Below are 25,987 nucleotides of genomic sequence, written 5' to 3'. Positions count from 1 at the left end.
GGACAACAAATTGTGCAAAAAATTGTTCAAAATTGGAGAAAATCCTTGTCGGTGAAGTTTACCCGAAAGAATGTCAATAGAAACGGAATCAAAAGCCCCCTTAATGTCCAAGAACGCAGACGCCATTTGTTCTTTACGAGCATACGCCAGCTGAATATCTGTTGAAAGCAACGCAAGACAATCATTCGTCCCTTTGGCACGGCGGAAGCCAAATTGAGTTTCTGATAGTAGACCATTTGATTCGACCCAGTGGTCTAAACGACGGAGTATCATTTTTTCCATCAATTTCCGGATACAGGATAGCATTGCAATCGGCCTATAAGAGTTGTGATTAGAAGCTGGTTTCCCTGGTTTTTGGATGGCGATCACCTTCACTTGCCTCCAATCCTGCGGTACAATGTTTTGCTCCAGGAACTTATTGAACAAGTTCAACAAGCGCCTCTTGGCATTGCCGGGTAGATTCTTCAACAAGTTGAATTTGATTCTATCTAATCCAGGCGCGTTATTGTTACAGGACAGGAGGGCAACTGAAAGTTCTGCCATCGTAAAAGGTGATTCTATCGCGTCGTGGCCCGGAGACGCATCGCGAACAATATTTTGCTCAGGAACAGAGTCCGGACATACTTTCCTGGCAAAATCAAATATCCACCTACTTGAAGACTCCTCGCTTTCGTTGACCGTTACGCGATTCCGCATTCTTCGGGCTGTGTTCCAAAGAGTGCTCATCGATGTCTCCCTCGACGTCTCGTTCACGAACCGACGCCAATATCCACGTTTCTTTGCTTTAGCCAAGCTTTTAAGCTTGGTATCAAGCTCCGAATACCGTAAATAGTCGCCAGGTATACCTCCCGTCTGGTAGGCCTTAAACGCGTCGGATCTTTGCGTGTAGACATCGGAGCACTCTTGGTCCCACCACGGAGTGGGAGGCCGTTCTTTGATCGTTACGCCGGGATATTTCTTCGTTTGGGCTTGCAACGCGGCGTCGAGAATCAAGCCCGCGAGGAGGTTGTATTCTTCAAGTGGTGAATGATGTTGAATCGACTCGACCGCTTTTGAAATCATTTCCTCGTATAACTTCCAATCGACATTTCGTGTGAGGTCATACGGAATGTCAATTGGTCGCATGCGAGTTGACCCGTTAGTAATTGAAATAAGAATAGGCAGATGGTCGCTACCGTGAGGATCGAGGATTACCTTCCATGTGCAATCCAACCGTAGCGACGTCGAACATAAGGATAGATCCAAAGCGCTTGGGCGCGCTGGAGGTTTCGGGATACGTGTCATTTCACCGTTGTTTAAAATAGTCATGTCGAAGTCATCGCAAAGGTTATAGATTAAAGAGGAGCGGTTATCATTGTATGGGGAACCCCAAGCCACGCCATGAGAGTTGAAGTCTCCCAAAATCAAACGTGGCGAGGGAAGAAGTTCTATTAAATCAAAGAGCAGCCGTTGCCCAACCTGTGCTCTGGGGGGAATATATATTGAGGCAATACAAAGCTCTTTACCTTGTATTGTCATTTGACATGCGACAACTTCGATGCCTGGAATCGAGGGGAGGTTAATACGATAGAAAGAATAGCACTTTTTAATCCCTAAAAGTACTCCTCCATATGGGGTGTCTCGATCAAGGCGAATAATATTAAAATCATGGAAGTTGAGATCAATATTTGAAGTAAGCCAAGTTTCACAAAGGGAAAATGCATCGCATTTGTTTTTATTTATCAAAACTTTAAACGAATCAATTTTTGGTAAAATACTTCTACAATTCCACTGTAAGACAGAGATAGAATCCTTCATATACGCAGTTGAATTAGGCATCGAAGGATACAATCGCTGCAAGGAGAGGCCATTGGGCAGTCAACTGCTTCAAAAATGATCTAACTGTTGGGAGGAATGCTGTAAGAAAAATTTTAATTGGATCGGGTACATTGAAAGTTTCAAAAATCCAGTCCACAATGTCAGAAAATTTCACTAATCCAGAGTTTGTTTCATCAACTGGGAGTGTAAAAGGAGCAACTGGGGTTTTAGATGTTCCTGGCAGTGCTGGGAACTCCTTCTGGGACTTTAAATTTGCCAGCCCAGGAGGAGTTTGCTTCGGTTTTTCCGCAGCACTGTTTGGTTTGTTTGTAACTTTCCTTTCACTTTGAGAAATCTTAGGACCTTTTCGGGGAAGTTTAGGAGAGGAAATATTTTTCCTCTTTCTAGACTCCCCAGGATTGGCGTAAGATGTTCCCGCTGGTGAATCGTCAGAATCGGTTTCCTCAGAGGGCAACAGATCGAAGGGGTTCGAAGTAACGGGAGAAGTGGTAACGGTCTTCTTCAGCATGTCAGCGTAGGAACGCTTTGAACGCTCTTTGAGAGACCGTTTTATTTTATCCCTGCGCTGCATGTACACCGCACATGTCGAGAGCTCATGCAGATTTTCTCCGCAGTGAATACACTTTTCAGCGTTAACACTGCAAGAATCTTCCGCATGAGACTCCCCACACTTGCCACAACGTGCCTTATTGCAGCAGTAGGCGGCTGTATGGCCTAACTGCTTGCAATTCAGGCAGTTCATGACGCGGGGCACGTAGAGCCTCACAGGGAGACGAACCCGGTGGATCGAGACGTGGCTTGGTAGTGCAGACCCGGCGAACGTAACTCGAAACGAGTCTGACGGAGTGTATACTGTTTTGCCACCGATGATCGATGCTGACCGCAATTGCTTGCAGTCGAGCACCTTTACTTCGGGACACGTTTTGTTCTTAAAGCACCCTTTGGCACTTTGCAGTATACACTCGACGGACAGACTCGAATCGGTTATGACACCGTCGATCTCCACGTCTCGTGCGGGTATGTAAACGCGATACTCGCGTGTGAAGAGCTCAGAGCAAGCTATATCGTTGGCCTCTTTCAGGTTACCGACCACGACACGGAGCTTGTTAGGCCGGACCTTGGAAATTTCGGTCACGCCCTTGTACTCCTTCGTCAGGTCTTTAGAAATCTGCAAGAGGTTCAACTTTTTCGATTTCGGTCCTGCCTTTGGCCGAAAATAAACAGTATAGCTGCCCTGGGCTCCGTCTGGGTAAAGCCTGGGGCGAGGGGGGGCTGAAGAATGAACAGGGGAGGGGGTAACAGAAGGGTCAGGGTCAGAGGGGTTCGGGGATGGTGGCGCGGGAGGCGAGGGATCTACATCCATCGCGCTATGTTTAGCGCACTAGCGCTGACAAGAACACGTACCTTTTTATTTCTCCCTTCCAGTAAGGTTGGTTGTCCGATCGTTCGAAGTAGCAGCCGTTACAGCCAGCAGCACCAATACAGCAGCACCAAACAGCCACCAGCAGCGAGCCAGGTGTGAGATCACTCCACACAGCGATACGACTCGCTGACACTGATGGCTTCTTCTTTTTCCTCGTTTGTGTCTCGTCCACTGCTGTAGCACAATCCAGCCAGCAGCCAAATCGGCTTACGCACCAGCTGGCAGTCACGATGCGAAACAGTTGCACAAAGGAACGACCTTGAACCCGGATTTATTTCACTCGACCAGGCAAACAATGCCAACACTTGTTCACACGTCTTTTGTTTTATACTCTATCGGACCGATCACCAAACACGTCCAGTACTGATGCGTGTTCGGCACAGAATGAAATATTATGATTTGAACATATTTGTTAACATCCAAAAATGCTAATGAAAGCAAAACCGCATAATATACGTCAAATACAAAATCAGTGCAACAGCAAAGGCGCATCTAAGGGCTGATTTCTACAGAACTATGCTATCGCTGTCAAATCTCATATATTTACAGCGTACCCAACATCTTAATGGTTCATGGTTCCCCTGGTATATATAAAAAAGCCCACCATAAATTCCATGCAACTTCAAACGGTTGCAGGAAGAATCCTTCCACCCTCGGGAAAAAGAACTCTGAAATGAGTAAGATTTGTCGCATTTTCGTAAAAAGTGGAACATCTCAAAAACTGAGTAACTCCGTAAATACGCATAATTGAGAAACAAGGCATTTTAAAAACTGAACTGAACTGAAACTGAAACTACAAATTTATATAGTTTCGAAGATAACATTGAACATACCTGGGTTTGTTGTTTGTACTGGCTAGAAAGCCCTAGAATATTTTGCAAATGAGAGGTATTTCTAATCGAAAAACTTATGAAACACATCGAAAACAAATTCAGTCGATGGAGATTAAAAGCAACGATCAAATTCGTTCTCAATTCACACAAAATAATCATCACAATCAACAATAAATAATATTTTTAAACTTAAAATTCGTTTATTCTTCATGTAACTCACCAAAAAAATCTCTTTGCAGGTTTTCGTAGAATACTCGTAGAATACTCGATTTTGGTTAGGTATTCTACCACAGGTATTCTACGTAGAAAACTCTTCGAAAACTACATGAGGTTTTCTACATGACATCCCTGGTTGGAGGAAAATAGAATGGCTTGCCACACTTGAGTCGTTGGTTCGTTTGTTGGCTACAGCTTTTTTGTGTTCTTTTAGACGAAGTTTGAACTTGCGCCGGGTTTGGCCAATGTACACAGTCCTGGCATTCTATTTTGTAGATTCCCAACTTCTCATTAGGCGGAATTTTATCCTTCGCGTTACACAAAAGGTTCCGTAGTCTGTTTTCACTTTTATGAGTTACCTGGTAGCCGTGTCTTTAAGGGCGTTTTTGATCGGGTTTGTCACTTTTGCGTAGAATGGCATGCTGATCCTCTCTAAATTTTATTTTTCTGGTTGCAGAGTGGCTTTGCAAGGTAGGACTTAACAACTTCCTTCCTTCCTAACTTCCTTAGATTTTTAATACTGTTTAAGTTAGGAGACTATATAGGAGGGTTACGAGATATATATATATATATATATATATATATATATATATATATATATATATATATATATATATATATATATATATATATATATATATATATATATATATATATATATATATATATATATATATATATATATATATATATATATATATATATATATATATATATATATATATATATATATATATATATATATATATATATATATATATATGGCAGAGCTGTATGCCACCACGGGTCGGTATTTGGCGATTACCGTAGGCCACGGAAGTGCTAACTGCAAGAACGCAGTCCCGGACCATCAGCGAGAGCTAGCCTAGGTTGTGGTGAGACTCAGGCATTGGGCCGCCGAATTCTCACAAAAGCCACATTATCCGGAAGCAGCTCTGACAGAGCGAATAGTGCCGCTCCCACCACCCAAATGCACTAATTCGCCCATTGGGATTGATGCCAGTAAGTTCCCAATTACGGTAACTGGTCGCAACGCCATATGATAAGAGTCGGATTTCGTTTTCGTACCACGATTCTGGGCTGGCACCTGCGCCGAGCTCCCTTAGTAAGGTCGTGTGACAACGGCTTGAAACGGCGAGACAACAACCGGTGCAGGGGTCTCCGTCCCGTAAAACCTGGCAGGCCTTCCAGTACGTTCCCAATTCATTGCCCGGTGGGAACCGGGCAGGAGTGGGATCAGATGTCCTTTCCTGACTTGCGCCGGGGGTGTCATAGTTGCTCATAAGGCGCTATGGCAGCCGCCCCTAGCCATGGCCTCACTGCTTCGGCATAGACTACCATGGGACCAGATAGGCGACCACTCCAGTATGGATAAGGATAGCGGCTGGAAGGGGGACCCACTTAACAAAAATGAACAAAAATAATGAAGATCAACAATTGGGCGCAGATGGGTTGAAAAACCCGTTTGCACGAGGAGGCATCCAGAGGTCTCCGCCGAGAAAGGTGGAGATGGATGCAGTAAAGGACGCCTGCGAAGACGGCAAAGGCAGTACGCCTACCGGATCGACGCAAGACATCGCAGTGGCTGGTCCACTGTTGATAAAGGCGGTCGGAAGACAGCGAGACACGCTACCGAAGGTAGTAGCGCTGTCGGAGCAGCTCGATGCCATAATCGAGTTTGCGAAAAGTCGCACCAACACGACGAAGTACCTGAAGCAGGCTCTCTACATGCTTCGGTCCTCCGTCGATGCTGCGAAGAAGGAGCACGCCGAGCTCAAGGCAAGAGCGGTGGCTGCAGAGAAGAATGCAACGGAGGTGACCGGAAGGGCGACGAAGTCGGTCCAAACGGACACCTGCATGTTTGCAGCGGTTTGCGCCTCCGGGTCAGCCGCAAAAAGAGCAAGGCAGTCTCCGGGGGAAGCCCCCGAGAACAGCAAGGAACGGTTGGTTGTGCTAAGCCCGCGAGATAGCACACCAACGGCCTCCAAGTCCGCCGAAAAGTCTGCCGAAGTGGCAGCTACGGGAAACCCTTGGGTTACCGTGGGAGGAAGGAAGCGCCAAAAAGACAGCAAGCGCAACGACGAGAAGGCGACAAATCGTCCAAAAATGGGAAAGAAGGCGCGAAGCAGGGGCGACGCCCTCATACTCAAGACGGATGGGTCCAAGTACTCCGAAGTCTTGAAGAAAATGAGAGGCGAAACCCAGCTCAAGGATCTGGGAGCGGATGTGCGGACCATCCGTCGTTCTCGCACCGGCGAGATGATCCTTGAGCTCCGTAAGGATGCCAAAAACAAGGGCGCTGCCTACAAGACGGTAGCCGAGCAGGTCCTCGGGAAAGATGTGCAAATTCGGGCACTCACCTCAGAGGTGACTCTCCAGCTCAAAAACCTGGATGAAATCACCGAGAGGTGCGATATTGCACAGGCCCTCAAGGAGAAGTGCGGAGTGGAAGTAGCCACTGAGGTAATTCGCCTCCGAAAGGGTCCAGCGGGGACCCAGGTGGCCATTTTCCGGCTTGCATCGGCCGATGCAACTCTGACCCTGAAGACAGCTAAACTTAAGGTTGGCTGGTCAGTATGTCCCCTGAGCATACTCCAGCAGCCGGACGTTTGCTTCAGGTGTTTCGAGGGAGGACACAAGTCCTGGACCTGCAAGGGGCCCGATAGGAGCCAGTTATGTAGGCGTTGTGGTGGTGCTGGCCATAAAGCTAAAGACTGCGGGGAGTCTCCCAAGTGCTTGGTATGTACTGGAAAACGAGACGCCAAGCACTTTATGGGAGGCCCACGGTGCCCAGCCGGTAAGGCGGCCACGAAACCACGGTGACACAATTGAACCTGAACCATTGCTATGCGGCACAGCAGCTGCTATACCAAGCAGCGTCTGAGTCGCGGTCGGACATCGCAATCGTATCGGACCCCTACTGCATTCCTCCCGGAAACGGTAATTGGGTTGCAGATAAGTCCAGTACGGCGGCCATATGCACGACCAGCAAGTTCCCGGTTCAGGAGGTTGTGTCAACCTCAAATGAAGGATACGCGGTTGCCAAGGTGGACGGAGTGTTCTACTGCAGTTGTTATGCTCCGCCACGTTGGTCTATCGAAAGGTTCACCCAGATGGTCGATTTGTTATCTATGGAGCTGACGGGACTAACACCCTTAGTAGTGGCGGGCGACTTCAACGCTTGGGCTGTTGAGTGGGGAAGCCGCCGCACGAACCAGAGGGGTCAGATCTTGTTGGAAGCTTTGGCAAAGCTCAACCTAGATCTGGCCAACGTTGGAACCAAGTGTACATTCAGCAGAAATGGTGCGGAGTCGATCATCGACGTGACGTTCTCCAGCCCAGGACTGATCGTGAACTGGAGGGTAGACGATGGCTACACCTATAGTGACCACCAGTCGGTCTGCTATAGCGTAGTCCAGAACGTGAGGCGGCAGGCGACGGGTAGAGCCAATACTCCGACCGTCCGCGGGTGGAAGACATCGCATTTCGATGCCGAGGTATTTGCAGAAGCAATGAGAAGAGAGCGCGAGGGGGGCAGTTGGCTCCGCCCGAGTGCTGACCAATTAGTTGCCACATTATCGCGGGCGTGCGACGCCACCATGCCTAGGACCCGCCAACCTAGGAATGGTAAGTCACCGGTATACTGGTGGACCGACGCGATAGCGGACCTCCGTAGCGCGTGCCTCCGTGCAAGACGGATGTTGCAACGTGCACGTACCGATGCACAGAGGGTAGAGCGCCGTGTAGTATTCGGATCTGCAAGATCGGCGCTTAAAAGTGCGATAAAGGCGAGCAAAAGGGCCTGCTTCGATAGGCTATGCGCGAGTGCCAATACGAATCCGTTGAGCAACGCCTACAGAGTCGTAATGGCGAAGACCAAAGGCGTGTTGGCGCCTGCAGAGCGATCACCAGCGATGCTGGAGCGTATCATCGAGGGACTCTTTCCACGACACGAGCCAAATCCTTGGCCTCCGGTTGCTGAGTCTCACGTCCGACGTTCCAGTATCTCAGACACAGACCAGGGATGGTCGGCCAACCTGCCGGGCATCCAATCCGTGAGAGACGGCAGCCGTGCCGAGGTTGTGGAGGAGGTAAGGGTTACGAATGAGGAACTCATCGTGATCGCCAACTCCCTAAAGGTGAGCAAGGCACCGGGACCAGATGGAATCCCGAACTTGGCCATCAGGACGGCCATGAAAGTGGCCCCCGATCTATTTCGAGCAGTCATGCAGAAGTGCCTGGATGACTGCCTCTTTCCGGACAGGTGGAAGCGACAGAGATTGGTGCTGTTGCCGAAGGCTGGGAAACCGCCAGGGGACCCATCGGCATACAGACCTATCTGTCTGCTGGACACTACGGGCAAGGTGCTTGAGAGGATTATCCTCAACAGACTGGGGAAGTACACAGAGGGTGTAAACGGTCTGGCAAGTAACCAGTTCGGCTTCCGGAAAGGTAGATCCACGCTGGATGCTATTCTCTCTGTCACCAAGACGGCAGAGGTAGCACTCCAGCGTAAGAGTTGGGGCATTCGCTATTGCGCAATCGTCACGCTTGACGTGAAGAATGCATTCAATAGCGCCAGTTGGGACTCCATAGCGCTCGCGCTTAGGAGCATCCACGTACCGGTGTCGTTGTACAAGATTTTGGAAAATTATTTCCAGAATCGGGTACTAGTTTACAACACGGAGGAGGGTCAGAAGTGCGTCCCAATCACCGCAGGGGTACCGCAAGGTTCCATCCTGGGCCCGGTGTTGTGGAATGTCATGTATGACGGGGTGTTGAAACTAAAGTTCCCTGTAGGGGTTGTGATCGTCGGTTTCGCAGACGACATCACGCTAGAGGTCTACGGCGAGTCGATCGAAGAGGTCGAGTTGACGGCCGCGCACTGCATACGCAAGGTCGAAGACTGGATGCACTCTAGGAAACTGGAGTTAGCGCACCATAAAACGGAGGTTACGGTTGTGAACAACCGCAAATTAGAGCAACAGGCGGTGGTCAGAGTCGGTGACTGCACCATTACCTCAAGGCGTTCCTTGAAGCTCTTGGGGGTTATGGTTGACGATAAGCTCACATTTAAGAGTCACGTCGACTATGCCTGTAAGAGGGCTTCAACGGCCGCTGCAGGACTATCTCGAATGATGTCCAATAGCTCAGCGGTATATGGCAGCAAGCGTAAACTTCTTGCCAGCGTGGTTTCGTCCATACTTAGGTATGGTGGGCCAGCGTGGTCCAAAGCGTTAGGTACCAACAGTCATCGTCGTAAACTGGAAAGTACCTACAGGCTCATGTGCCTGAGGGTTGTGAGCGCGTACCGTACAGTGTCATACGACGCAATCTGCGTCCTGTCCGGCATGATGCCTATCAGCATAGCCATTAAGGAGGACGTAGAATGCTTCGATCAACGTGGCACAAGGGGTATACGAGGCACCAGAAGGTCATTCTCGATGATCAGATGGCAGCAGGAATGGTCCAATTCCGCAAAGGGTAGATGGACGCATCGACTTATTCCGGACGTATCCGGATGGGTCAGGAGGCGCCATGGAGAAGTTAACTTCCACTTGACACAGATTCTGTCAGGTCATGGTTGCTTCAGGCAGTATCTACACAGATTCGGGCATGCGGGGTCCCCCATGTGTCCCGAGTGCGCGGATGCGGAAGAAACTGCTGAGCATGTCTTCTTCGTGTGCCCTCGTTTTGTGCATGCGCGGAGCGACATGATGGTAGTGAGCGGGCCAGACACCACTCCGGACAACCTAGTTCGGAGGATGTGTAAAGACCCAAACATATGGAGGGCGGTTTGTACAGTCGCCTCTCAAATAGTTTTAGAATTGCAAAACAGGCGACAGGTTGACCACCGACACGCCAGTGTTAGCTAACGGCCAGTCTCCAGGTTAGTTAGCTAAGTTAGCAAAGAGATCTATAGAACCAAGAGGGTGCACAGAGCACAAAAGCCGCTCCCCGAAGCAATACCTAGCGGTGGTCCCGGGGAGTATTATGGGCTGGAGACTGGAGGGGTTTTAGTGGGTCCGGTCACTGATTCAAACCAACCCCACACTCCCTGAGGTTGGTCACCTCAGGGGTTTGGATGCAAATTTCCCCTCCACCTGAAACAAAAAAAAAAAAAAAAAATATATATATATATATGTATATATATATATATATATATATATATATATATATATATATATATATATATATATATATATAAATATATATATATATATATATATATACATATATATATATATATATATATATATATATATATATATATATATATATATATATATATATATATATATATATATATATATATATATATATATTGCAGCATGAAAAGCAGCAATAAAAATAAGTTGGTGTCTGTAAAACGGCGTTTCACTCGAAGTAGAATCAACGGATTTGAATGATTCTTTTTGTGTTTGTTTTGTCTTCATCTTCGACGAGTTAATAGGCCATAAAAATAACAATAATCTACTAATAAAGTTAGAAAAAAATTGAAATATATTTTCGGTTTTTCCCACCTTTTACTCCAAGAACAACGTCATTAGATTACTACGATTGTAGGCTATGACCGGTAGACAAGTTGTTGTAGCGTCGTTATTGAGGCGTCGTAGTTGAGTAAACAAGCACCTGTTATTGATTCACGTATTAGGTGATATTCGTTTTCGCTGCCTACTACACCTTTTCTATGCAAAAGCGCTATAGCGTGGTAGCAGCAAACTCAACATGCATGTGAATACTCTCAACGTGGCTTTGATTTTATTCAAGGGCATACACTCGATAATGTGAATTAAATTTCTGGCTTATTTGAGCAAAGTTGCATGTAATCGTTTTATTTATCTGATAAATGAAAAGAAAGAACAAGTATAACACTACATGTGCGATGATTTAATTTACCATTGCTCGAATCTAATCAATCTGTTCAATTTTCTCTAAAATGCACACTGACTGTCAATGATTTAAACATTTGCTCATGTTGCAATGATTCTGTAAGCTGGCAAAAGAAACGTGTAGTTTTTGCTTCTCAAAAAACATTGATTTCTGTTCATGTTTCGTTAAATAGGCACTATTGCATTCCTACAAATCTCTGGATTTACAATTAATTGTTGAACTGAAAACTATAATGTTTCGAAGTGTCAATTGCACTGTGCTTAGGCAGCAGATTTGCCTCAAAAAGCAGATGAAATATTAATGTCATTGAAGCGAAAATTTCGAAGCTCCGTGTACCTACCAATTTACCATTCAATTTCAAACGTCTGTATGTACCTTCGCGCTCCGCAGTTGGGTGATATTCGATAATGCCCAAAGCCCTTATAACTAGTGGCATTGAACCTAAAACATGCAAATTCTCGCATAAACAGCTTTATGTCACATGGTCACGTGAAAAACAATTGGTATCATGCATGTTTGAAAAAAAAAAGATACCCGAAAAACCAACCCTTGATATTTCCCGCCCTTCTGAGATTCTGAAAGGTTTTCTGTGAGTTTTAGTGAATAACGATTTTTCGTTGCCTTTGATCGGAAAAATTCGAAACAAGTTGTCATCACCGGGGCGTACTTAAACGATAGCCTTCATTTTTATTTAATATTTTATGGAATAGTTCTATGCGATTTTCGTATTGGTTTCTGTTGATGCCACTTAAATTCAACGTCGGTTTCTCTTGATGTGCTGTGCTGTGACTGTTTGTCAAGAAAGAAGAAAACACTGTCGGTACGTAATAAACATAATAGATTAAAAATAATAATGTGTTTTTGCGAGAATTCTAAGGAGTATTCATACTGATTTCAGTTGGTTTCGATTAATTTTCTTCCACATGTAGTGGGAATGCTTTCTAACGAAGATGCCGCTAAGGGTATTTTATAAAAGGAATGTTCCCTAATCCCCATGATCAAACTGATTCTTGCATATCTTCCAGTTGACTTTGACAAGTTTCTGCTGTGGTCGAAGTGTTTTTTGTTCAGATGAAGTTGTTGTAAGTGGAATGTTCAAATACTTAACATGCCGTTGAATTAAAATTAAATTCGTTGTTTTTGTTCCAGTTTTGCGAGCTAAGACACGAGTAGTAGCAGGTCAATAATAGTGTCAGGCTCCGCAACACTGAAGATAGAATATTAAAAAGGGAGGAAATATACGAGTCCCGGAGGGAAGTTGATCGGTTAAAAACAAGACGAGCTCGAAATGCACGACGTTCGAAACCCCATATATCTCAAAATCGTCAGTTACACACTTAGTTTCCATAGTATATAAACGAATATTGAACAAAAGAAAAATAAAATATAATAACTTAAACACTCAATTAAGAGAAAAATGCTAATCAAATATTTTCAAATACTACTACTTTATAGATTCAAGGTCAAATTTACCACCGAACAGATGCATTGCTGCCACTACCCGATGGCAAATGTCCTTGAGGCGACAATTCTGACAGGAAACTACAAAGGAGAAGTCGTAATAATCCCGCGTATCTCGATTACTCCTACCGATTTGCCGTTAAATTTTAAACGTCTGCAATTTCCCGTGCGTCGCGCATTCGCGATGACTATTGATAAAACCCAAGGACAGTCACTGAAAATTTGTGGCATAAACTCCGAGTATTCATGCATCTCACATGGACTGACATTGTGACCCCGACATTGTGGAATTTATAGAATTTAGTGGCTAGGACCGCCTTGACCACTTTCACATGTTTCGTATATTCCGAATTTTAAGCTTGAATTATTTAGATTTCGGAAGTTTTTTATAAAATCTGTTCCAGTGAGATTGGCCAGGTAGAAGGGTATTACTATATTTGTATTAAGCCAAGCTTTTAAATAATTGAAAAAATAATGTAATAATTTCCTTCAGAATATTTGGTTTAAAATTAGTTTATTTGACACGGCACGATACATTTTCTGTTTTACTGAGCCAAGTACAATTCGTATTAATTCTACGTTAGCAGGGAAAAGAGGGAGGCCTTTTTTTATTCTCGCGGCCGACTACGAGCTAGGATTTAAGGTGAGAGGAGGGGAGATACAATTCTTGCTTAAAACTAATTAAGATATACGATCTATTTGTGTTTCGACTGGTGTTCTTTTTTGTTTTCTAAACATAGATTTAGGCTCTTCGTGTTCGTGTCTCCAGCGTCGTATACGGGTATTCTGACAAATAGACAAAAGAATATTAAATTTTAATGTCAGTCTTTTTCAAATAACAGTACAGTTGTGTCATGTACTGAAGATCACCGCTTCCCAGAATGTCTCTAACGGGAACGTTCGGTTGTTTTCCTCGGGCCCGGAGGGAATCTATGAGCTAGGACCTAACATCACAGAATTCGGCACACGACCAAACAACATGCTCGATGTCATGGTGGCCATCGCGCAGTGATTACCGTCTACAAGCCCCATACTAAAGAGATGCGTGTTTAACGTGTAGTGATTGGACATAAGTCTGGACATCACGCGAATGAAGTCCCGACCGACATCCAACCCCTTGAACCATGCTTTCGTCGATACCTTAGGAAAAATGGAATGTAGCCACCGTCCCAGTTCATCTGAGTTCCATGATGATTGCCAACTGTTGAGTGTTCTCTGACGCAAAATGCTATAAAATTCATCATAAGCAATTGGTCTTTCATAAATATCGCCATCAATAGCACCCACCTTAGCTAAAGAGTCAGCCTTTTCATTACCCGGAATCGAGCAATGAGAAGGGACCCACGTTAAGGTAACCCGGTAATTTTTATCTGTTAAAGCACTTAAAAACCGCCGTATTTTCCCCAGGAAATACGGGGTGTGCTTCACAGGCTTCAACGATCGCAGAGCCTCAATGGCACTGAGACTATCTGTGAAGATGAAGTAGTGGTCTATGGGTAGGGTTTCGATGATTCCAAGAGAGTACTGAATAGCAGCAAGTTCTGCGACTTACACGGAAGCAGGAGCATCGAGTTTGTAGGAGGCGGTAAAATTTTCGTGGAAAACACCGAAGCCAGTGGACTCATCTAGATTAGATCCGTCAGTGTAAAACCTTTTATCATAACTAACATGTTTAAACTTATTGGAAAAAATCTTAGGGCTCTCTTGGGGTCGCAATTGATCCGGGATACCAGAAATGTCTTGTTTCATGGTGGTGTCGAAGAATATAGCATTATTAGAAGTATCTAAAAGTGCGACGGAGAGTGGAGGAATCGTATGAAGAAGGATTAATATCTTGAGCCATATAGTCAAAATATAAAGTCATAAATCTGGATTGAGATTGAAGGTCGACCAGCCTTCCGAAGTTTTCAATTACTAATGGGTTCATAACTGTGCATCGAATTAGCAACCGGTAAGAGAGATTCCAAAAACGATGTTTCAAGGAAAGAATACCCGCTAACACTTCAAGACTCATCGTATGGGTCGACTGCATGCAACCCAAGGCAATACGCAAACAACGATATTGTATTCTCTCTAATTTTATAATGTGCGTGTTCGCGGCGGAGCGAAAGCAGAAACAGCCGTACTCCAGAACTGACAATATCGTTGTTTGGTATAACCTTAGAAGGTCTCCTGGGTGAGCACCCCACCAAGTTCCGGTAATCGTACGAAGAAAATTAATCCTCTGTTGGCATTTTTGTGTCAGATACCTAATATGACAAGCCCAGGTGCATTTAGAGTCGAACCAGACCCCGAGATATTTAGCGACTAAAACCTGAGAGATCGTTTTACCCGTTAGTAGGAGCTGCAGCGGAGCTGGGTCATGCTTCCTAGAAAAAACAACCAACTCAGTTTTCTCCGGAGAGAATCCGATACCCAGCTTAAGAGCCCATTCAGACAAATTGTCTAAGGTATCTTGCAATGGTCCTTGCAGATCGCTAGCCTCGCTACCAGTAATGGATACAACGCTATCGTCTGTAAGTTGCCTTAGCGTGCATGAATTTGCAAGACATTCATCGATGTCATTGACGTAAAAATTATATAAGAGAGGACTTAAACATGAGCCCTGGGGAAGGCCCATGTAACTAATTCGGGAAGTTGTCGAATCGCCATGTGAGAAATACATTTGCTTTTCTGACAACAAATTGAGCAAGAAGTTATTCAAATTTGGTGAAAGTCCCTGCGAATGAAGTTTCGCGCTTAAAACTCCTACAGAGACAGAGTCAAAAGCCCCCTTAATATCCAAGAACGCAGAAGCCATTTGCTCTTTTCGAGCAAATGCGAGTTGAATTTCAGTAGAAAGCAACGCTAGGCAATCGTTCGTCCCTTTGCCCCGGCGAAAGCCAAATTGAGTATCTGAAAGTAAACCGTTTGTTTCGACCCATTTATCTAACCGTAAGAGGATCATTTTCTCCATTAATTTCCGGAGGCAAGAGAGCATCGCAATCGGCCTATATGAATTGTGATCAGAGGCAGGTTTCCCGGGTTTCCGAATAGCAATGACTTTTACCTCCCTCCAGTCATGCGGAACAATATTTAGCTCAAGAAACTTGTTGAACAAATTCAACAAGCGTCTTTTTGCAGAGTCGGGTAGATTCTTCAACAGGTTGAATTTTATTCTATCTAACCCTGGAGCCTTATTGTTGCACGAGAGGAGAGCCATTGAAAATTCCAACATCGAAAATGGAGGCTCTTCCGTAGTTACTATAAACGCGTCGCGAAAGGTTTTCTGTTCCGGTACAGAGTCCGGACAGACCTTTTTGGCAATTGATATAACGATTAGAAGATGATCACTACCGTGGGGATCGTTGATTACTTTCCAGTGGCAATCTAACGCTAGTGATGTCGAGCAGAGGGATAGGTCAAGCACGCTTTCACGTGCTGGAGGATTAGGTACACGTGTCGCTTCCCCAGTATTCAAAAGTGTCATATTGAAGTCGTCGATCAAGTTACAAATTAAAGAAGATCGGTTGTCGTCGTACAGCGACCCCCATAGCGAACAGTGAGAGTTAAAATCTCCCAAAATCAAAAAAGGTGCGGGAAGCAATTCTGCTATATCAAGGAGTTGCTTCTGTTCAATCCGCGCGGATGGGGGAATATATAACGAAACAAGGCAAAGGTCTTTTCCATTCATATTCGTTTGAATGGCAACAACTTCAATATTCGAGATCGAGGGGAGGTCGATTCTGAAAAAAGAATAGCACTTTTTGATCCCTAAAAGTACCCCTCCACCGTGTGAGTCTCGATCTCGACGAATGATGTTAAAATCGTGGAAATTAAGTTGGTCATTTGAATTGAGAAAAGTTTCACAGAGCGCGAACGCATCACAATTGTATGTGTTTATAAAATGTGAAAATAAATCAAATTTGGGGATCGTACTTCTGCAGTTCCACTGTAACACAGTGACAAAATTCCTAACCTCTTTCGACGTATTAGTCATCGAAAGATACGATAGCTGAAATGAGGGGCCAAGTTGCTGTGAGTTGCTTCAAAAAGGTTTTCACTGTAGGGAGAAGAGCAAGAAGAATGTTTTGAAGGGGATCTGGTATGTTGAATGTTTTAAATATCCAGTCCACAATATCAGAGAATTTTATGAACCCTGTTTCTTTTATGTCTTCTGATCGAGAAATGGGTGCACGAGGGGTTTTTGGTGCCCCAGGAAGCGGTGGGTACTCCTGGTTTGATTTGAAATTAAAACCGGGGGGTACTTGCTTCGGTTTTTCTTCACCGCTTCCTTTTTGTGTTGTCTTATTGGTCATTCCGCTAGGGGTTATCTTACGACCTTTGCGAGAAAGATTAGGAGAGTTGAGCATTCTCCTCTTCCTAGATCCCTCTGGCAAGGCATAGGAACACCCTTCGACGGGATCGTCAGATGTACATTCATCGGTTATCAAGAAGGAAAAGATGTTTCCTGTCGATGGTGGCTCAGCCCTCTTAAGCATTTCTGCAAAAGAGCGCTTTGATCGTTCCTTAAGGGAACGCTTAATTTTTTCCTCGCGCTGTTTGTACGCGGGACATGCCGGAAGGTCATGCCGAGTTCCCTCGCAATAAAGAGACTTTTCAGTATCCCCACTGCAAGCGTTCTCAGCATGATTGCCTCCGCACTTGCTACAGCGTGCCTTATTGCAGCAGTAGGTGGCTGTGTGACCTAACTGCTTACAGTTTTGGCAATGCATGACTCGCGGTACGAACAGGCGTACAGGTAGACGAACCCTGTCCAAGCGGACGTAGTTCGGCAGCGCGGATCCAGCGAATGTTACTCGGAAGGAATCCGAAGGGAGGAATTTCTTCTTCCCTTCTTCGATGGATACTGAATGCAATTGCTTGCAATCCAGTATCTTTACACTTTGCATCAAGGGGTTTTTAAAACAGCCAACTCCATGACGCAAAATGTCATCGACAGTGAGATTCCCCTCGGTAACCACACCGTCGATTTCTACATCCTTGGCAGGGATGTACACGCGATACTCTCTCGTGAAGAGCTCGTAGCCAGCAATTTCGTTTTCTTGCTTCAAGCTACTCACGACAACTCGCAGCTTGTTCGGCCTCACCTTCGTAATCTCGGTTACGGCCGAAAAATGTTTTGCCAGGTCTTTGCCAATTTGAATAATATTTAATGGCTTCTTTATGGGCCGGAAAAAAACAACGTAGGGACCGCCAGCGGCATCTGGGTAAGCTTTTACCCGTTCTTCCGGTACTCTTGGTACAGGACTTGGCAAAGGGGAGGGCACAGGGGAAGGTAGGGGTGAGCTGATGGGAGAAATTTCAATTTCTTCCCCGTTTGTTTCCACATCCAGGAAAAGTTGCACCTGCATGTCGTCCATTTTGCGGGAGCGTTACGCTCTACCGCACACAAACGATAAATATTCGAATATGGGGGGGGGGGGGTCCAAGTAGTTGACATTAAATTTAAAAACAGTTTTTCAATCTACAATGGATCAAATAAAAAAAAACAGTAATACTATTACTTATATCAATAGTAATAATAATAATAATAATAAAAATAATAATAATAATAATAATAATAATAATAATAATAATAATAATTGTAGTAATACTAATAATAATAACAATAATAATAATATCAATAATAATATCAATAATAATATTATAACATAGTAATAATTTTGATAATAATAGTAAAAATTCTAAAGGTAATACTTCACCGAACGTCTAAGACACGACCTCACTGCTGATAGTTGGAATAATCGAGTGTCTCCGCAGAACAAACAATGACGATCCAGCTTCGTGTTGTGACACAGTGGCCGTATCTTACACGCGACCTTGTAGATGCCACTTGTAGTTGACTTCCACTCGCTCGATCGTATGGTGGTCCGTGCTGCTAGCGGGGTAACAGCGGTGCGGGAGAATTATTCTTGCTGATATATCAGCTGCGTATCGAATCACTGGCGGGTTAGCCTGCCCCTACCAGTGTGTAGATGTTTCTGCCGATATACAACAGGCTATTGTTATTGCGCAACACAAGAACTAATCGACAAAAAAACACCCGTACGATAACTCGTGTATTGTTATTTTGCGAACTCAAACGGAGATAAACAATTTGCGTCTAATCGAGACGAAAGCAAAACAACGATTGTTCAGAATATTTAAAAGAATGACTGTTTATTTTCAGAAATGTATTGAAATGATTTGATTATGGTTGAAAGGTGCTTCATAATGTTCAATGAAATAAAAACGTAGAATTTTACGAGCGCAGGATTGAAAAAAAAACTAAAAACAAATCAGAGCCGAAACATATCGTAGGTAGGTTTTTTAGTAGCAGTTTTATATTTCAGTTTTTGCAATACAACAGTCAAAAAAACTCAAGGCGGCGGTACGAAGTTTGCCGGGTCAGCTAGTATATATATATATATATATATATATATATATATATATATATATATATATATATATATATATATATATATATATATATATACATATATATATATATATATATATATATATATATATATATATATATATATATATATATATATATATATATATATATATATATAAATATATATATATATATATATATATATATATATATATATATATATATATATATATATATATATATATATATATATATATATATATATATATATATATATATATAAATATATATATATATATATATATATATATATATATATATATATATATATATATATATATATATATATATATATATATATATATATATATATATATATATATATATATATATATATATATATATATATATATATATATATATATATAGAGAGAGAGAGAGAGAGAGAGAGAGAGAGAGAGAGAGAGAGAGAGAGTTGTTAGTAATATTAAATCAACTGGCTACTTGAAAAAAACTCTCTTGAAAATCGATTGTTCAACAGACAAACCCCTTCAGGTGGCGGTTATGTTTCACCTACCCGTATTAAAAGAAATGTATGATATATCTCTATATATTTATAATATCTCTCGTTCAATAGCGCTTACAACGTCGTTCGTATCTTTGCTTAGAGATTTACTCATAGGCTAACTAGCATGGTTTCTCGATGAACATTACACCACTCGCCAGCTGCCAGCAAACTGCCGAGCATTATTGCATTCATAAACGTTGGCTGCATCGGACGTTAATGTCGGGTGCACTATTCGTCTTAAGTCAGTATTTCTCAGACAAAAAACCAAGAAAAATACAACGTCACTGTTTGAGTGTGTATCATTTTAAAAATAAAAAGTTCTTAAATTTATGAAAAAAGAATACATGTAAGTCACAATTAATAACATTTTTTTGAAAGTGTGGTATATATTACATTTCTCATGTACTACTGCGTCATTCCAAAAATATCAATGATTACATATTGTAATACTATATTGATTATAAATTATTATATTAAATAGTTTAATAATGTAATAATCATGTGAATATGATATAATTGTAAGAATATTAGAGTCTAATAGCATAATAATGCAATAAATTATTAATATAAAACATCAAACAAATCTGTTGAACTTTTCAGTTACCAAACAAAAGCTACGATCTAAGCAAATATGGGTACCCCAAAAAGCTGCTAACTTTGGGTTTCCTCCGGGTTTCGCATTTTTACAAGTACTGGATATACTAAATTGCATGTACAACAACAAAATCCATCAATATTGTTTTATGCTATTGATTTTTTTCTGTAACCAATGAATAAATTTTCGTTTGCGGGTAACTGTGATAATGTTTGAATAATATAGGAAAATAATAGTCAGTGTGTTTTTTACAAGTGGTTCTGAAAACAGTCGAATCCCTCTATAACGACACTTTTTATAGCGATAAATTTGGCTATGGCGACATTCTCAACAGTTTTTTCTCTTTTATACTAAAATTCTTCGTTTTATTGCGACATTTCGCTATCACGACCTTCCTCTATAACGGCATACCAAAACTAATACTTGCCATTCTTTTTTGCGACAATAGTACAGTCGAATATCTCTATAACGACATGGCTAAATCTATAACAATATTCTCAACGGTACCTTCTGTTCTACATATGCAAAAATTCTTCGTATTATTGCGACATTTAGCTATAACGACGGTCCTTTGCGATGTCGCTATAAAGGGACTCGACTGTATTATGGATATTACTCAGAAAAGCGTAAATTTAAGGCACATATTAATACAAAAGTTCACATCAATGGACAACGTAATTTTAATCCCCAACAAAAAAAAGCACATATATATATTTTAAAGAATAAATGTTTGTGAAAATGTTGAGGCCAGTTTGTCAGTGTTTAAGAAACTAATATTGTAATATTGCTTTTTCATCAGTTATATTAAAATAGGTAATTATTCAACTGCCTTTAAAAATCACAAAATATGATTTTTCAGTTTCTGGAAAACTGTATGACACTACCAGCACAAAATCAACAATGTATACAAACAGTAATACCTAAACCACGAAGAAGGAATAGGGGCATAATGAGCACCCTAACTTGGTTGCTGATTTAAGTATGGAAAACGACAAAAAATTTAAGCTGTCTTCAGTGCAACACTTAAATTAACTATCCATAATTAAAGGTACACTATTCACAAATTGAAAAGTTTATCGTATAATGGTGAAAAACACAAATTAGATTCATGCATCAAAAACTAACAATCAGTCGATGCACAATGAGCACCCCACTGGAGCATAAATAGCACCCACGGGGGATAAACATAAAAAATATGGCGACATATATACCACAGTCGTGTACGAAGTGCAAAAAGAAATTTAATTCTTGAAGTGGAAAACCCTCACAGTGCGTTGGGAAGTGTCGACAGTGGTTTCATAAGGCATGTTCTACGGTGTCAGATGCGGAACATCAGGAAATCCAAACCGTTCCCGGTAAGTTTTGGCTTTGTGTTCCCTGTAAGGAAAGTCGAAATAAAAGCAGAAGAAGCACACTGAACATGGCTGATCAAACACTGTCAACTACGCAACCAGTAACTAACACCGCTGCTAGTTCGTCAGGATTAGAGGTCACAATAACACGGATCGAAACCAAGCTTGACCAATTAATCAGTTGGCAGAAGGAAGTCGTTTCCGAAGTAAGAGGTATCCAAAATACTCTCGAAGAACTGCGAACAACGACGGAAACTCTAATGGAAGAGCAACAGCAATTGCGTGATGATAATTATGAACTGCGAAAGCAGCTAGATTGGTGTGAAATCGAAATCGATAGACAGAAACAGGAAAAGTGGAAGAAATCATTCGAGATCTGAAATTTCCCAGTAACAGAAAATGAATTGAAAAAATGAATTTGCTTGGTTCTAGGACGGAAGATTTTTTTTTCTTCAAGGACGGAAGGTTGTTGGTCAGGAAAACGGAAAAATCAAAAGTGAAAGAAATACTTGCCACTCAAACACTGAATGAATACGCTAAATGATCCTAACCTTCACCTACAGTTCCAACCAAACACAAGAACAATAAGCTCAGTAAACGAAGTATATTTTGCCAGTTTGAAAATTTTCTATTTCAACGCGAGAAGCCTAAAAGAAAAACGCACCGAATTGGAGTACTTGCTGGATGAACTGCCCAGTCCGGTTGGAATCTTCTCGATTACGGAAACATGTCATTACAAAATTATAAATGCTTCTTTGCATCACGATCGACAAGAAGAGGAGGAGGTTCAGCTTTATTTATCCACAAAAATAACCAATGCAAACTTGTCCGTAGCTTCTGTGATGAGTATAACAGTATTATTGCTGTCGAAATCGGCACTCGGAAAAAAATCACTCTTGTGAGTATATACAGACCACCTAGACACTAGCCTCAAAGGTAGATGATTTCTTCGATCTTCTAGATGACTTTCTTTCTGGCCAACGTGCCAATACTTTCGTGCTAGGGGACTTCAGCTTTGACTTGAACTCTGCAACGTCCGTTGTGGAAAATATAAAAACACAGTGTTTTCGAATTTTTTACTTTTGTGACTCAACACCGGCGAGATACGATGCATGCTTAGACCACATTATTACAAACAATACCAATATCGGGATCTCACTGCAACACCTACAATATAGTCTTTTCGATCACAATGCGATATTTGTTGAGATCAACCATCCAAATGATAATGAACCTAAGCTCTGCCAGCCCTATTCGAGAATAAACCTACCAGCTGTGAGTGAGTTCCTGCGTGAAAACCAAATATGAACATGCTGCTTGAGAGATGTCGAGAGCTTTTATATTTCTGTTATCTCTGATATCCATAGCGAACCTATACATTAGAGAAATGACAAGACACTCACCGTTAAGGCAACTGTCAACATCAAAACGGATAACAGCAATGCAAATTCATACAGCTCTCCCGTTTTGATGTTGACAGTTGCCTTAACGGTGAGTGTCTTGTCATTTCTCTAATGTATAGGTTCGCTAGATATCCAGGAAGGTCTCACGAGCGTCCACACACATCAAAATAAAACCAGCAAATTGTACACACTCAAAGCCGTGGGCTGATCAGGAGATGAAGATGCGTATAATAACCAAGAACTATGGGTACTCGAAACATAGACGTGGTCGCTGGGATGAATTCATTCGACATATATATTAGGGTGGGGAAAAGTGATCGATTTTCCAGAACGAAGGTTTTCTGGTTCCTTTTGGGGCCCCAAACAACCCTAAACTTACCTGAGTTGTTAGGCATCGACAAACCTACCATTTGAAGTTATGAAACCTATGGTTTGAGCAATTTTGAGCTCTTTAGAATGGGAAATGCATAAAAGTTGGGTTTTCCATACAAATCTATACCTATAAAAATGCAGTCCGGTCTGTCTGTCTGCCTGTCTGATCCATATAGGCTCGGAAACTACCTGTCGGCGTGATACATCTTAGCGGCCCATAGTGGGAGAAAAGGCCTTTTGCCGATATCATGTCAAGATTTTTATATATTACCAACACCACTACTATTACTTATCGATTTCATCGCAACAAAAAAACAGTTCCAATTATACTATCGAATAGCAAGGCACGCGTTTCTTTACACTCCTCTCTTAAGGTTAGCTTTCGGAAAACTACGGTTCGCTACACGTTTTTCGGCTTTGGCCCCACTAAATGGCCCTTCGAAGCGGATTTCGAGGCCATCGGTTAGCAAAGTGCGTTCTTATCAATTTTCAACCGTAGCATCGTTATCCGCACGGTGTGCCATTGATACTTACCGGAAAATTTTGTTGGTGATACCGTACATAGGAGTAAAATGGACAAATTAATTCGTGAAAGACGTTCAGTAGAAGCCCGATTGAAGCGTACGACTAACGTACTGAAAAAACTCCGTGATAGCGATGATCCGGAACATACCGACATCCACACAGAACTCGATAACCTCCAAAATGTTTGGCTAGCCTATCTAACCCTTCATCAAAGAATGATCGACGAGTGTTCCGAGGAAAATATAGAGGGATTGCTTGATCATATGGCTAAATTCAAAGAGGAAGTGATTCACTTGAAAATCGGCTTTAATAAATTGCTAAAAAGGTTCGAGTTTTCGTCTACTCACCTTGAGGCACCCGCTATGCAAAATGGCAGCGATGCCATTAGGCAACTAGCAGAGCAGCAAGCGCTATTCTTTCGCAATTTCTCCACCAATTTTACAATGACACCTCCAGCGATGGCCTCTGATCAAAGTGTTACAAACTTCTCAGATGTCAAGCTTCCGAGGATGAATATTCCCACATTCAGTGGTGATATTCTAAGCTGGCCGTCATATTTCGATTTATTTGATAGCGCCGTTAATAAAAACCCAAACTTGCAGGACAGCCAAAAATTATACTTCTTGAAAACTAATCTGGCTGGCGAAGCTGGTTCCTTAATTTCTCATCTTAGAATAGAGGATGCCAAATATGCTCCTGCGCTTGCTAAACTACAGGAAAGGTACAATAGACCGCTTGAAATAGCAACGCAACACATCCAGCGCTTTTTAGCTCAACCATCCCTGACGTCATCATCCTGCTCTGGATTGCGCGCACTGCATGATGTATCTGACGAAGTAGTTCGCGCACTAAAGGCGATGCATCGTGAAGAGCGGGACATATGGTTGCTGTACATCCTCGTCGAGAAGCTCGATCACCACACGAAACAGTTAACAGTTTCTCGCAAGCATTCGTGAAGAGCAGACGCTTTATCGTATTGTGAAGAGTGAGCTATAAAAATCAAATTTCAGTCGTTGACTGAATACAACCTTCAACACAATCAAACAAGAGAACAATGTCCGAGTCACCGTATCATCTAACCTTAAACGGACCACGTGTGAATACACTGGTAATCGATTTAGCCACCCTGCCGACAAGGACGGCCAACATGGACATGATTGCCAAGTTTATCCAAGATAAGTTAAAGTTACCATTTTTGGACATCAAATCACTGCAGCGTAATACGGGAAAGTCATTATTTTTCGTAGAATGTAAGACAGAAGAACAGGCCATAGCAATCGCGGAGAAGAATGATGGAGGTTACATAATTGTTGCAAACAATAACAAATATAAGGTCAACGATTACATAGAAGACGGTGCAACGACGGTTCGAATACATGATGTATCACCACAAACGGAAAATTCGTCGATCGAAAAAGAGCTGAAAAAATATGGAGACATAGTGTTGTTGAAAGAAGTGGTATGGATTGAGCCTGCTGTTTTGAAGGGGATCGCGAATGGTATTCGATCAGCTAGGATTAGACTACACACAGCAATTCCGTCATACATTAATGTCGAGGGGGAGGTTACACTGGTGACATACAAGCATCAGCAGCAAACGTGCAAACATTGCAACATGCCGGTACATTGGGGCCGGAAATGCATTGAAGCTAGTTACATGGAAATGCAAACAAATGGAGGAAACGTCAGCGATAGGCTTAGAGCATCCGGTGTGGACTATGCAGGGGCTTTGAAGGGACCCGTTCTATCTCTCACATTGAGAAGTCATTCCAACTTCCACTGAGTGTGTTGGAACAATAGCCAGCTATAAATAATAGTCTCTACTGAGTAAATGTACGAAGTGCGAGAATTGGATAAGCGATACAAAAGTCGATTCTAGAACTACGTCTTTAACGTTCTGCGGTGGTGTAACGGAAACACATCTGACCGGAGATTGGAAGTTGTGGGTTCGAGTCCCTCCTGCTGAACTATATTTTTCGTAAAAGTGAAGTACGCCAATTTTTTTCAAAAATTACTAAGACACTGCCACGTCATGAAAATTCGTCTGATTTAAAGACAGTTGAGGAATTACGTAAAAAACCTGTTTTCTATTTAAAAGCAGATAAGGGGAACAAAACCGTCATCATGGACAAGTCTGACTATGAT

At 42.5% G+C, this 25,987-nt stretch overlaps 1 long non-coding RNA gene across 1 annotated transcript in view; it reads left to right on the top strand.

Moving 5' to 3' along the window:
• The first annotated feature begins 19,767 nt into the window (after nucleotides 1–19,767).
• Nucleotides 19,768–25,987, top strand: part of LOC129728017 (uncharacterized) — an 84,184-nt gene continuing 77,964 nt past the window's right edge. Inside the window, exon 1 of the long non-coding RNA XR_008728612.1 lies at nucleotides 19,768–19,941. This is a non-coding gene — a long non-coding RNA (uncharacterized LOC129728017). The remainder of the gene's footprint in view (nucleotides 19,942–25,987) is intronic.

This window comes from Wyeomyia smithii, chromosome 3 (assembly GCF_029784165.1).
Source record: "Wyeomyia smithii strain HCP4-BCI-WySm-NY-G18 chromosome 3, ASM2978416v1, whole genome shotgun sequence".
NCBI lineage: Eukaryota > Metazoa > Arthropoda > Insecta > Diptera > Culicidae > Wyeomyia > Wyeomyia smithii.
This window is presented reverse-complemented; position numbering and strand designations above follow the sequence as displayed.